The sequence below is a fragment of the Nelumbo lutea genome, chromosome 1, assembly GCF_056320005.1.
Source record: "Nelumbo lutea isolate HS-2025 chromosome 1, American lotus-T2T, whole genome shotgun sequence".
Taxonomy (NCBI): Eukaryota; Viridiplantae; Streptophyta; class Magnoliopsida; order Proteales; family Nelumbonaceae; genus Nelumbo; species Nelumbo lutea.
In genome coordinates this window covers 129,638,585-129,653,007 of record NC_142684.1, presented here as the reverse complement: position 1 = coordinate 129,653,007, position 14,423 = coordinate 129,638,585, and the positions used below count along the sequence as shown (strand labels likewise).

General features: G+C 36.1%; 1 long non-coding RNA gene and 1 pseudogene across 1 annotated transcript; both read left to right on the top strand.

Annotated features, from left to right (window-relative positions):
* The first annotated feature begins 1,539 nt into the window (after positions 1-1,539).
* Positions 1,540-2,224, top strand: LOC148877528 (protein AGENET DOMAIN (AGD)-CONTAINING P1 pseudogene; annotated as a pseudogene).
* A 1,629-nt stretch (positions 2,225-3,853) lies between these two features.
* LOC148877527 (uncharacterized) lies at positions 3,854-5,707 on the top strand. Its single transcript, XR_016107019.1, has 2 exons — positions 3,854-4,340; positions 5,391-5,707. It is a non-coding gene; the product is annotated as an uncharacterized LOC148877527 (long non-coding RNA).
* Positions 5,708-14,423: the final 8,716 nt, after the last annotated feature.

The window sequence follows — 14,423 nt, the reverse complement described above, 5'->3', positions numbered from 1 at the left end:
ACTTGGCACCTTACAGATAGCTCGCCACCAAGCAACTTGGCTTCTCACAAGCAGCCCGCCACCAGGCAGCTCGCCACTTACAAGCAGCTTGCCTCCTTGCCAGACTGACCACCGCATGATAATCCCGAGGAACTCACCACTGTACCCCGCGTTTTGCGGGATTATAACTTATAACGGCTATATTAACTCACCCACTCCCCAATTCAGGCGGAGATGGCAACCTTACCGGTTTGTGGCTTTATGCCCACCTAACACGAAAGGTCCCATACTCCCATCACACCAGGAATCTCCACCAAACCCACGAAGACTCCAATATATAAAAACTTCACCCCCAAGGAAGGCGAGAAAAATGGATGATAACCGTATTCTCTAGCTCTCTAACTCTTTAATATCATTCTCAGGTTACTATTACGTGCTGAATTAGCCATTGAAATGACCTCGCGGATTTTCTGATTCGTTGTGGATTGCGCTATGGTAGGGTCAACCTAAGTGATTGACGTGATTGACCATTTGGGAGGTGACGAGGTGACGAGTTAATTAACCAAAAAGTGACCAGAATCGATTACATCAAGAAACATATAACTCTCAAAGTTCCTGCAAGAATATAATAACAAGATACTTGATGAAATAGACTGAAATAGATACCTGTATTCCCAAGTCTGAAACCAGATTTGTAGCGAAGGAAATTAAGGGGTTCCCAATAATTGAGAACTTCGTCGAGTCGTGAATGATGTTGGAGGTGGCGCTCATGTATCTCAGTATCCCCAGAAAAACCAAGGGCAGCACCCAGGTCAGACCTTTGTCTTCTTCTCTCCCATCTGATTTATCCGGTTTGTCGAGCTTGGAATAAGACGAGGACGACCCAGATGGTTCACCGTCGAGAGGACGTCGCTGCCGCGTCGAGAGAGCTATTAAAGCTACCTACTTTGTTGACCGAATTGTTCACAATTTACAGATCAAACTTCAAACGTCACGAGAGAGAAGAAATCATGAATGTTCTTGTTCTCGTTGCCTCGGAAAGAGCGAGAACCGATAAGCAAAACAATGAGTACGAACGAGGAACTAGGGAGTAGGGAGAGCTTGTCTGACTTCTCCGATCTCCATCGCTCTTTTCCTTCGTTTCTTTTCGATGTGAAAGCACTGACATTCCAAGGAAGCAACTAGAGAAACTGAAAAAGATGAGTCTTTTCGTTCAGAACTTCAGAATTCAAATTCAAGGGTGGGTGCTAATGGGTGGGCGAAAACCACAATGTGACCAGAACGAAACCCAGGCCCAGCCCAGATTCAACCGCTAACATCCACCGGTCCTAAGTCCTAACCAGTAATTGGTGTAAACGCTTCTTTGGACGTCAGATTGGAATCTAATGATGCAAACCTTGTACGGTTCCAGTGGATCTTGCATTCCGAGAAATACATCTAACCGTTGGTTGAGGTACTTACTACAAGAATCCAACGACTAATAACACCTCTGTCTTACCTTCGGCCCTGAGTTAATAAATGGTCTCATTTATTAACCTTCCCTGCAGAGCAGCAGTCAACCAAAGGTTTCCTGAATCGTTTTTTGTTCTTGGGACTCTTGGGTTTCTTCTCAAGGCTCAAGACCCTGAACTGAAGCCAATCCACTGAAGAAAATGGCGTTTCACAGGGGCGATGCGGTTGAGATTTGCAGCACGGAAGAGGGTTTTCTGGGTTCCTACTACGCTGCGACCGTCATCTCGCCGGTGGGGAAGTCTCGAGTCTTGGTGCAGTATCAGACTCTGCTAACAAGCGATGAGTCGATGCCGTTGAGAGAAATCATCCGTGCAGCCGAAGTGAGACCCACCCCTCCTGACGTTCAAGTCTCTGATTTCTCTGTGTTCGACGAAGTTGACGCCTTCCACAACGATGGCTGGTGGGTCGGAAGGATAACCCATATAGAAGGTCCTCTGTACTACGTCTACTTCTCCAACACTGCAGATGAGATTGCTTACCCCTTTTCGCAGCTGAGGGTTCATCAGGAGTGGAAGAAGGGCAAATGGGTTCCTTCATTGAAAAGGCGTTGAGCTCTTTAACCAACCTCTCTCTCTCTCACTCTGCAACTGCTCTTCTTCTTTTGGGGTGTTTATATGGTTTGGTCGTGAAGTGGGTGATGTATTTGATTTTAAGGTCTTTTCAAATTTCATGGCTTACTTTTGTAAATAGTAGAAAACTCGAAACTGCAACATTTTGTTCTTGTTTGCTGTTCGATCGAATGCCTTCTTTCTCTAGTTTACAATCTTAATCGTGATTTGTGGTCTTTGATGAATATATCGATTGAGAAAAGTTGTGGGTGACGGACTGGTGGTTCGGATGGAAACTACAGCTTCCGGAAACACTTTTGCTGGACCAATAAAAAGCCTCCACGCAGCAGCCGAGCCTCTCAATTGAAAAAGTAACGAGAGTCCAGATCGAGTGAATCCACGAATCACGTTCGACCACGTCGACCAGGGGAAGGACGTATTCGACGGTTCAACCAAACTTAAATCGGCCACAAAATGACAAAAGGTACATAAAAGGAAGTCCAAACCACATTTTGCATTTCCCCCGCATGCTTTTCCTCCCTCCACCGAACCCTATCCACACACCGGTGACCATACCACGAGGGCGGTATGTTTCTGGCTGACTCTTCCTCCTCCTCTTCTTCTTCTTCTTCTTCTTCTTCTTACAAGGGACTTCTTGTGTTAACAGAAACCAACCACCGACCTGGACAATCACCGGCACAACCATACTCAGACGAGATATCTAATTGCATGGGTTGACTCCACCGATCTAAGGGTTCTATGAGATCGATCTGTCTGATGCATTCGTTAGTTCATACAATGAAGATCTCTATGGAAGGCCAAGCTAGAGCAGGGCACTTGAGAAGGGAAAAAGAGACTGAGCTAATTAAACTTAAGTTTATACAAGTAAAACTGAAAATACAAGGAGTTAATTGACAAATCTGCTAGCAACATTTATCAGTTCTTCCCAAAGGAAAATCATGTCCCCCTTTGTTTTGGGTAATGGGACCCTTGGTTTCTATGTTTTCAAGCAGGAAAATTGCCCTAAACGTAGAGGGATCCAGATTACAGTAACCATATAACTAGTTCATCAGTTGGGTTACAATGGGAAAATGAAAAAAAAAAAGGAGAGTATATTAAATTGTGAAATTAGTTATCAAACCAATGAATTAAATCTTTAAATTAAGAAATTTCTCCATTGGTCTGCATTTTTGTCTATGTAGAAGAGGGTAGGAAACAAATCTTTTTCTCTGGAAATACAATTCAGTGATTCAGAGTGGAATTGTTTTCTCAAAAAAAAAAAAAAATCCAGTTAGTTTGACAGCTGAGCATTGGTATTGTCAAATACTTTCGCTAGCTGGAACAAGTTACAGATTTACAGCGAGTCTCAGTGGCTCTTCCTGAGATACTTAATACGACATTACTCAAATCATCTGCCCTTCTACCAGGCAAAATGACAGTATTTGGGCAAACCACCCAAGCTCCTCTCTGCAACACACTCACCATTTGAGGACAATCTTATCTTTGGCCTTTTCTCGGTTAAATCGAGCAGTTATAATATCTCAAGCTACAGATCAATAGTTAGTCAGTCTCATTGACAGAAATAGTGCAACCCGTGCTCAGTTGTCTGCTGAAGGATGAAGCATTCACACTTGAAAAAACAACTGGAATTTCAGCAATCACGATTGCAGGTGTTGGGGGCACAACCACCATGTGCCGATATTCAGAACTGGTCACTGTTTATTGTGACAAGTGACAACCCAGAACCCAGGTGGGTGGTTTCTGTTGACACAAAAAACCCTTTGTAAGAAGAAGAAGAAGAAGAGGCGGCTCTCGCTGTCGCCACCGATGGCCACTGGTTCGGGTCACTCGTTGTGGTATGGTCGCCGGAGTGTGGGTAGGGTCCGGTGGAGGGAGGAAAAGCATCTAGGGGAAATGTAAAATGTGGTTTACTTACCTTTTGTCATTTAATGGCTGGTTTAAGGTCAGTTGAACTGCCTAACCCGTGTTAACAAGTGTTTGACTGTTAACGTTATGCGTCCTTCCCATGATCGACGTGGTCGAACGTGATTCAAAACAGAATGCGGACTCATTAACGGTAGTCTTGGATTCCAAATGAGATTTCAATCCTATTATGACCTGTTGTTGAGTTCCAACTTCTAACCCCAACGACAGGTCTCTTTCTTCCCCAGGAAATCGATCAACCTTTGAAAACCCTTATACCCTCCTCCCTGAACTGCGAATCGTGAACCCCGGCGGTAAGGCCATCTTCACTGAAAATCAAGAAAGCTTGCACCGATATTTTCAAATGGTCATAACAAGGTATATCTCCCTCCAGTCTCCTTATCCTCCTCCTCCTTCCACAGTAAACCCCCCAAGCTTTCTCCGACATAATCAACTTCTCTTTTTCATCTACTTTCTTACTCCCAAATTTTGTTTGAACGTAAAGATTGCTGCTTATTTTCTTTCCATGGATCGATTTCCTGAATGCATCTAAATACTCCCTGTTTTGGGTTGTAGCTAATTCACTTAAGTTTGTTCAAGGTTTATTTGTTCAAATGCAAGCTTGCGCAACTCACTGGATTAATTTAGTTTCCTCATTTATTTGTAAGAAATTTTTTGCCTGCTTGTTTTATTGCTGACTGGTGTTCATTATTAGATTAGAATGAAATTTATAGTTAAGCATATGAATTGAATGTGTATGTATTACTTTGATACCCAGATCCTGAATATGTTGAGGAATATTTTGTCAACGATTTCTTAATTTGTAAATTTATTATAAACGACATATGGTGGTCTCTTTTCTTTCATCTTCTTTCTATTTTATATATTATATTTTTTCTTGGTTTTGGCATTTCATTTGGTTTCCTCTTAAATAGATTAATTTACTTTTCCCTGTTCTTTTTTCTTTAACTACTTCTAGCGAATATTAAAATAATGATGATATTTTTGCTCCCTAAGTCATTTCGCTCAAATTTGGAAACTAGTGTTCTATCTACTATAATCCAAAAGATTCAGACAAAATGTTTACATTCTAGTATGGAGACTAGTGTAAAAGCTTTGTGTTGCAAATCAAATTTAATGGCAAAGATATTTTCCACATGAAATAATACAAACTCACAAATAATGTTGAAGTTTTCTTGCAGTGGAAGAGATATATTATAGGAAAAATGTTAAAACAGTACCATATATATCAATGCAAAATAACAAATGGAAAGGTTAGCAACATGCTAAAATAAGTCCTAATTGTTGTTGAGTTTGAATTTCCTTGCTTTTTCTTCAGTAAAATGTAGGAATATGTTCATTTTTTTCTTTAGAATTTATATGGTGGATTTACTATTACTGAATATTGAGTATCTTGTTAATTGTTAGAGAAATATAAAGAATGAAGGGTGCAACTTTCTTTCTTGATGCAACCCAATAACATTTGATGGAGAGGTTGAGGACCCAGATCATATTATGCAAAAGCCAAAGGGTGGTCCGACTTAAGGTATTCAAGGATGATCGATTGAATTGAAGCATGAAGTTAGAGCATTAGAAGAGTGGCTTTAGGTTTTACATGTACAAGTTGAAGATTTTCGTAGGGAGATTGAAATTGTTAGGCCATTAAAGATGTATTGGTATTTGGAATTGTTATTCTTTTTATTTTATGTAGTTGTTGCATTTATGAAAAAAATGGTGCCTATTAAGTATATACTAGTGGATGTGATGCACTGCACGGGATTTATTAAGCAAAAGATAAACAATAGAAATGTCATTTACTAAAATACCCTTATAGTTTCATGGATTTACTAAAAACCTACCATATAGTTAGCATTTTACTAAAACACTACTTATAATTTGTAACGGATTTAAACAATCTTCCATTAGATGATAGTGGAAAATGATAGTGTTGACCCTAATATTCATTTAAATAAATTTTAAGTAAAAGAAATAGAAATAAAAATATCATGTTACCCTTAATAAGACACGAACAACTACCCTGTTGGATATATTTGGCTAATTTTGTTTTTTGTATAAAAAAGTGTTAATGGTATTTTTTGGAATAAAAAACCATGGGTCTAATGGCAAAACAAACACTCCTTAATAAAAGGTTGATTAAGTAAATAAGTTGTAAAATATATGGGATATTTTAGTAAAATGAGATTTATAAGGTAGGTTTAAGTAAATATGTAAAACTATAAGGTGTTCTAGTAAATGACCATAATAGAAACACATAAGAGTATACAATTCTTTTATATTTTTAACTTTTTAAATAATTAATAATTATTCATATTTTATATACTACTTTTAATAAATTTTTTAAATACAAAAATAACAATAATTAATTTCAGTTAGGTTTATTCATCAAACTTATGAAATCGACCAACCCGATCAACATGACCTGAGTTGGTCAGTTTTCTAGTATTTTATGTCGGCTTTAGTTCAAAAAATTCTCAATTCGACCTAGTTGGATCAGTTTCACTTTGGCCATTTGTAAACCAACCAAAATCAAAAGACCTAACCATGTATATATATATGTATATATATATATATATATATATATATATATATATATATATATATATATATATATATATTTTATATTTTAAATGTAATTTTTAATATGAAAAAGTGACAAATTTCCCATATTTCTTAGTTTAAAATGTTTCATTTCATAAATCTAATTTTTAAAATTATTTTTTAATAATTGTTTTGAATGAGGTGGTTAGGCTATGCATGGAAGTCTCCTTGATGGACAAGGAAAGCCGAGTGCAGGAGGTAAGCTAAAGGCTAGGGCAAATGAGGTGATAGAATGATTATCTCGTCATGAATTGGACCATTGTTTATAGGGAGGGATCCCCAAGGTCCCAAAAGGAATGAGCCAAAAGTGTTTGGTTCCCATTAGGAAAGAGAATCTTGGATTTGGTGTCAGTCGTTAGGGAACACTGCTAGAGTTTCACCATGTGTCTTATGAGATATCTCAATGACGAACTTTCCTTTCGTCTGAGGATTCTCATAATACACGTGTGCTACTTTCTTTCCTGACCCTTTTAAAAAGACGTGTCATGGGTGGCGTTACTATTTAGCTTGTACACCCTCATTAGGTTCATGGGGTGTCTCGTTACGCGCATTATTTAATGACGCACGCGTTTCTATTATTTGTTTCTGATTTGCGGTGAGTCAGCGCTCTTTGCAATTCTGTGATGACTTTAAACGCATCACAAGTCCGTGCGGGTCCGGAGCTCATCGTGGTTCTGTGATGGATTTAAACTCATCGCAAGTTCGCGCGGGTTCAAAGTTCATCGCAACCTGTTTCATCTATGAGTTCATCACAAATGTGTGATGAGTTATGAACTCATTACAGATGTACGATGAGTTATGGACTCATTACAGGCATCCACATAGTATTAGTTTGACACCTCTATTCTGATGGTCTAAGTGACCACCATGTACCTACAACTGCACTATAATTTTTAAAATTAAATTTAATTTTTAAGTTTAAATCTTTTGATCCGATTGACCTTTGTGAAAACCAACCCAAATCGATACAACTTGAGTGATTCAGTTTTCCCAAAAGGTCAATCGACTTCAGCTGACCAACTCCCCAACCTGACCAGGTCAATTTGGTTGGCCAAATAGCCTACGACCGGTCCGAACCAACTCATGAACACTCATAATTTTAGCTAAATTAATAGTCTTATCTCTGATAAATAACAATATTTTAATCTCCAGTAGTTATTAAAAATTTATAGCGACAACACACAATAATTGAAAATATATTGATAATGAAAAAAATACAAAAATACAATAAGAACTAAAAATATATTAACTTTGTCAATAAGTAATATAATCTCAAATAATAGTTTAATCTCTAAGAAATATTAATTAATCAATAAGTTATAACAAAAATACAATAAGTACAATAAATTAAATTTAAAAAATTTAATAATAGTAGTTTAATCTCCAATAATTATTGAATTTTTTTTGTTAAATAAAAAAACAAAATAAATTTATACATAATCATTGAAAATACATTTATTACAAAAAATAATAAATAATTACTAAAATACAATAAATATTAATCTTAGTATATATAATTATATAATAAATATAGATTAAGAGTTTAAAATTATTATTAATAAATATTAATGTTTTTGAAATTTATTTTCTCAAATTATTGCTTGATATAAGTGAAATTAGTTATTTACAATATTATGTAAAAATATTATATTATTATTAATTTCAATATTATGTTATAATTACTTTTCTACTTTTTAGATTTTTTTAAATTTATTACATAATTTCTTTATTTTAACTATTTAAAATCTATTTATGCTAAATATTATGTTATTTAAAATATTTGCTATTTAAATACTTAAATAATATGTAAAATATTTAAAATTTAAAATATTAATTATTTATTGAATTTAATTATCTATAAAATCATAATTTAATATTAATTATGTAATATATTAAATTATTATTAATTTCAATATTATGTTATAATTATGTTTCTACTCTTAAAAAATTTTTTAAATTTATTAAATAATTCTATTATTTTAACTATTTAAAATCTAGTTATTATAAATATTTAAATAATCTATAAAATAATTATTTTTTTGTTATTTGAATTTTATTTATTTAAAGCTGTTACTTATTATTAAATATTTGAAAATCATTTAAATTGATAATCTAGAAAAACATAATTTAAATTGTCAGTACATAATTTGGTGATGTATTTTGTAAGAATATAAAATTATTTTTCGTGTTTTTAATAAATATTTTAAAGTTATTATATAATTTTGTGAAAATATTTAAATAATTCTTAAATTTTTTAATCCAAACTTTCTTTAGATAGGTATAGATGAAATGTAGGGGAGAGAATAAATAGGAATTATAGATAATTTAGGAGAGAAACTCTCTACTAAATTAGAGATAATTTTGGAGATAAATAGGAATTAGAGATAATTTTGTAGAAAGTGGGGGAGGTAGTTTAGGAGAAATTTTAGGAGAAGAGATTATTTAGGTTATGGGAAAGTGCATCTCATTGGTTGTTTAATCTAATCAAGATAAGCAATGATTATTGTTTTATATTTTTAAAACAAAAAAAAAGAAAAAATACAAAAAAATGAGAAAATAGATAAATAGCTTTTCTCAAAGGAGAGATATGATGATATGGACGAACCAGTTTTAATATATATATATATACAGAGAGAGAGAGAGATTTAGTCGGTAGGGATTTGGAGTTATTCAACAAAGCAAGGTTTTTAAAACTGACCTAGATAGTGAACTGACAGGGGTTTGGTTCTCGAGTCAATGGTTCGACCATTCGAATTGAATGATTGGTCTGTTCTGACCAAAAAAAATTAAAAAAATTAAAAAAATGATCAAAACCGTTGAATGGTTCGAACAGTTCAACCGTTCGGGTCAACGGTTTATCGACCAAATCAATGTTTTTTGGAAAAAATCCGATTTTTGGGGAAAAACAAAATTGGTCACCTGACCGGTTCCCAATTTTTCCGGTCCGGTCCGGTTTTGAAAACCATGCAACGAAGCATATTCAATATTTGATGCATTAATCACATGTGTATGTAGATTTGACCAAGGCAGATGTCACATAGGGGCATTTTAACACCAAAATAATGAAGTGCCTATTTTTGGCCTTTTAACAATACAATTATACAAACATAACTAAAGAAGTGCAAATCTCCATAGGTATTATATTGATAAAAGGAAGGGTGAGAAACCCTCCAAAAATTTATAAGTGTGACTATAAATATAGGCAAGTTTTCAGTTTTATTTAAACAGTATCTTGAATCATAATCACTTAAGCTATGTGTTTGGTGAGAAACCCCTTCCTTTTCCCACTTTTTTCTTAAAACCATACATAGCTTTTGGGCCTATTTGGTCCATGAGAATGGGGCCTAGAATCAGAATTAGAATGACATTCCCTGATTTGAGGGAATGGTCATTCCCTCCCTGATTCCAATTTTAACCAAACGGACCCTTATTTTTATTCTACCTACCTATATTTACATATGCCATTGTCATTAGAGTCATCCCTATAAAATTTCGTTTCTCTTTCAGTGGCGTATTTACACAGTTCCCCACCCCTAAAAAATTATTTTCATTAGTTTAGGGAGTTCATGGTTCACAGTTTAGGGAGGAGTATATAAGGGGTTTCAAAGATAGTCGGTTTTCTGGAGAAGAAAGAGACCTGTGTCATTGGTGTTAGAACTCAATGACAGGTCTTAAAATAATTGAAATCTCATTTGGAGTCCAAGACTGCCATTAGTCTGGACTCCCGTTACTTATTCAATTAAGAGTTAAAGAGTCTGGGCTGCTGCGTGGAGACCTTTTATCGGTGGGGGCTAGCAAGATGCTAGTCCAAGGGATTAATAGATGCAGACTCCTTTTGTTGCTATTAAACGGTCCGATGGATGACAACGTCACGCTTTCGTTGTGGGTGATGGATTGGTTTTTCAGATTCTGTTTTTTTTTTTTTTTTTTTTTCCTTTTTACATTAAATAAAATATAAAAACCTCTCCTGAATTTTCTGACAATAATAAAAGCCCGGCCTTTAGTTTCATTTTAGGGTGTTTTTTAAGCTTCTGATCCTTTGAGTTACAGACTGAATAAGGTCTAAAACTAATATTTACCGACATTGAAATAAAAAAGATGAGGTATGAATAAAAGGCGAGAGAAATGGAGGGCAAGATTGGGAGTTTGAACGAACACCAAGCAATCAATGCAAATTGTCCATCATTTTTTAGAATCCATGGCTCTCCCACCTTGTCCTTCTTATCCAATTTCATGAACTAGGTTACATCAAAACCCTCCAATTGCCTAGTAATCAAACTATTATTATTGTCTCTTCAATGACAGAGAGCAAATCCTTTTCTTGTAGAATTACAGAAGAAAAATTCAAAGAAATGCCAAGTGGGGAAGCTAAAGAGGAAGAAGGGAAGATAAGCACAACATCTGATTGTGCAGTGAGACCAGATCACTCATCATCCGTAGCGTCCTTCTTGATGCGAATGACAACATGATAACACCATGAAGAAGATAATGACCGAAATAGAATTCAGACCAGATGAAAAAATCTGATAAAACCATAAAGAAAGAGACAACCGAAATCGCAGGACTCGAAGGAGAAGAACTTCAATAGGAGAAAATTATTTTCATGAACTTGTCTTATAAAGGGACGATGGTTACAGTATATATACAAGTTACAGAGCAAAAAATAGTAAGTGGAAAAGAAAGTAAGTCTAACGGTCACCTCTATAATTTAGCACTTCTAATTATAGAGGATATTATACACTTTCCTATTATAGAGGATATTGTACACCTTCCTATTATCATACTTAATTATTATTCCCTCTCAAGTTGGAGCATGAGGATCCGAAATGCCCAACTTGTAAAGAAGAAATTGAAATTGATGCTTGCCAAGACCTTTAGTGAACAAATTTGCTAACTGTAAATGTGATGGAAGATAATGCGGTAAATTTTTGCCAGAAAGCAGCTTCTCACGTACGAAATGACAATCTACTTCAATATGTTTAGTCCTCTCATGAAAAACAAGATTGCTTGCAATGTGTAAAGCCACATTGTTGTCACAGAAAAGACTAGTGACTCATAACTACGGTATTAATAATTCACTCAATAATCTCCGCAACCAGATTACTTCACTAGTAGCCATGGCCATGGCTCTATATTCCGCTATTGCCGAGGATCTAGACACTGTGGGTTGTTTTTTGCTCCTCCAAAGAATAGGGGAAAAACCAAGCTAGAAGTACAAACCGGTTACTGATTTTCTAGTCAGAGGACAACTTGCCCAATCTGCATCGTAATATCCTCACAATACCATATCATTCTCACCATTTAGCAATATACCTTGCCCTAGACGTCCTTTGAGATATCTCAGAATACATACTATGTCGTTCCAATGTTCAATTCGAGGTTGCTAGACGAATTGGCTAAGCACATGCACAACATAAGTGATGTCGGACTTCGTGATTGTCAAGTATAACAATCATCCTACCAATCTTCAGTACTGATTTGGATTAGAATGAAAACTCCCATTGTCGTACTCCAAATGATGAGTTTGCTCAATCGGGGTGTCTATGGGTTTGCATCCAATCAGTTCAGTTTCTTTCAAAATGTCCAAAATAAACTTGCGTTGATTTAAAAACAGTCCAGTAGTAGACTGGGCTACTTCTATTCCAAGGAAGTATTTCAAGTTTCCTAAGTTCTTTATCTTGAAGCAACTATTGAGATACGCCTTGAATTCTGCACACGTTTCTGAACTGTTCCCAACTAGTATAATATCATCAACGTACACTAAGAGACCAAGAAAGATGTTTCCCTTTCTGTATAGGAAAAGAGTACTTTCCGCAGTGGATTGCTTGAAACCATACTCACGCAAGGATGCTGTCAACTTTGCGAACCAGTTTCTAGAGGCCTATTTTAGGCTGTATAGAGACTTTTGTAGCCTACATATTGCATTTGGTTTTTCGGAGCTAAAGCCCAGTGGGAGCTTCATGTAAATTTCTTCTTTGAGGTCACCATGCAGAAAAACATTGTTTACGTCCATTTGATGAAGTTCCCATCCTTTTGTTACTGCCACTGCTAAAAAAAAAAAACACGAACAGATACATGCTTTGTTACTGGAGTGAAAGTCTCTGTATAATCCTCTTCCCATTTTTGAGTGAAGCTTTGCACAACTAATTTGGCCTTGAAATGTTCAATGCTTCCATCCGATTTGTACTTAATTCTGTAGACCCATTTGCATCCGACCACTTTCTTCCCTGGGGGCAAACTCACAATTTCCCATGTTTTGTTTTCTTCCAAGGCCTTAACCTCTTTGTCCATTGCCTTAATCGTTCATCTTTGACCGCCTATGCATAACTGGTTGGCTCATCATGAGAATCGATGGCCGCTAAGAAAGCTTTATGAGTTGGACTAAACTTACTATAGCAAATGTAGTGTGTTAGGGAATGGGCCTTACCTACAGCCACCTTTCGAACTGAGTTCACGTTGGATGGTGGTAACAATGCGTTACACACATAGTCTCTTAAATACCCGGGTAGTTTTCTTTCTCGTTGAGGTTGCTCCTGTTGCGGAACAGATTGTTCATTTTCATTTCTTTGTGGTGTGCTCATTGCAGTTTGGTCAGACGCACCTGTTCCTTAATGTTCTTCCGAATTTGCTTCTTCATCAGTTGTGTGGACGCCTTCCTCATTTGTGCCCATATGCTGGTTGCCATTAGCTCCAACAAGACTTCTCTTATCCCTAAACGACTTGTTTTCATCTTCCACAATCACATGTTCCCCCTCACTTGGAAGTCATTCTCCTCCAAGCGCCTCATTATTGCTAAAAGGAAAGACTTCTTCATAAAAGTGTACATCTCGGGATGTAAAGATATCTCCTTTCTCCAAATTATACATTTTCCATCTTTTATTCCCATACAGGAATCCAACGAAAATACACTTCTCGACATGTTCTCCAAACTTATCATTTCCAATGCCTTGCCTTTTGGCATACACAAAGCACTCAAAAACTTTAGTGTGAGAATAATTGGGTGTTTTTCCAAACAACCCTTCAAATGGTTTGTGGCCTCCTAGTACGTTGCTTGGAGTGTAGTTAATTAGATGAGTTGCTGCCATAATACACTCGCCCCAAAATTTCAAAGGTAGATTGGCTTGGAAACGTAAAGTTCTTGCCACATTGAGGATGTGTTGGTGCTTCCTTTCTACTCTCCCATTTTGTTGCGGTGTCCCAACACAGGAGGTTTGATGAATAATTCCCTGGCTAAGAAAAAATTCATTGAGAGTCCCTAAAAATTCTGTTCCATTGTCACTACAAACCATCTTGATATCAACTCCAAATTATCTCCTAACCATAACACAAAAGGACATGAAGATCTTTTGAGTTTCTGATTTATCATGCAAAAGATACACCCACGGAGTACGTGTAAAATCATCCATGATGGTTAAGAAATAATGGGCTCCTGAAAGAGATGGAGTATGATACCGACCACATAGGTCGCAATGTACTAATTCAAATGCACGTGAAGCTTTATTGTCGCTTAAAGGAAATGAAATTTGTATCTGCTTCACACGATGACATATATCATAGCACTCGACACAATTATTATTACGGTTGAAACCACACACTCCAGATAAATAGGATAATTTTTTGTTAGAAAGATGTCCTAGACGTTTGTGCCACAACTCCCCTGTATTCTTCTTGGTGGCCATTGCATGAGCACTATGTGTGTTTTGCAAATAGTATAGGCCATCATTGAGATCACCCAGTCCAATCAGCGTCTGCCGGGTGGGGTCCTGTAATACACAAACATTCAAATAGTAAGTAATAGCATAACCCATATCTTCACTTAACTTTCTTGAAGATATCAGATTA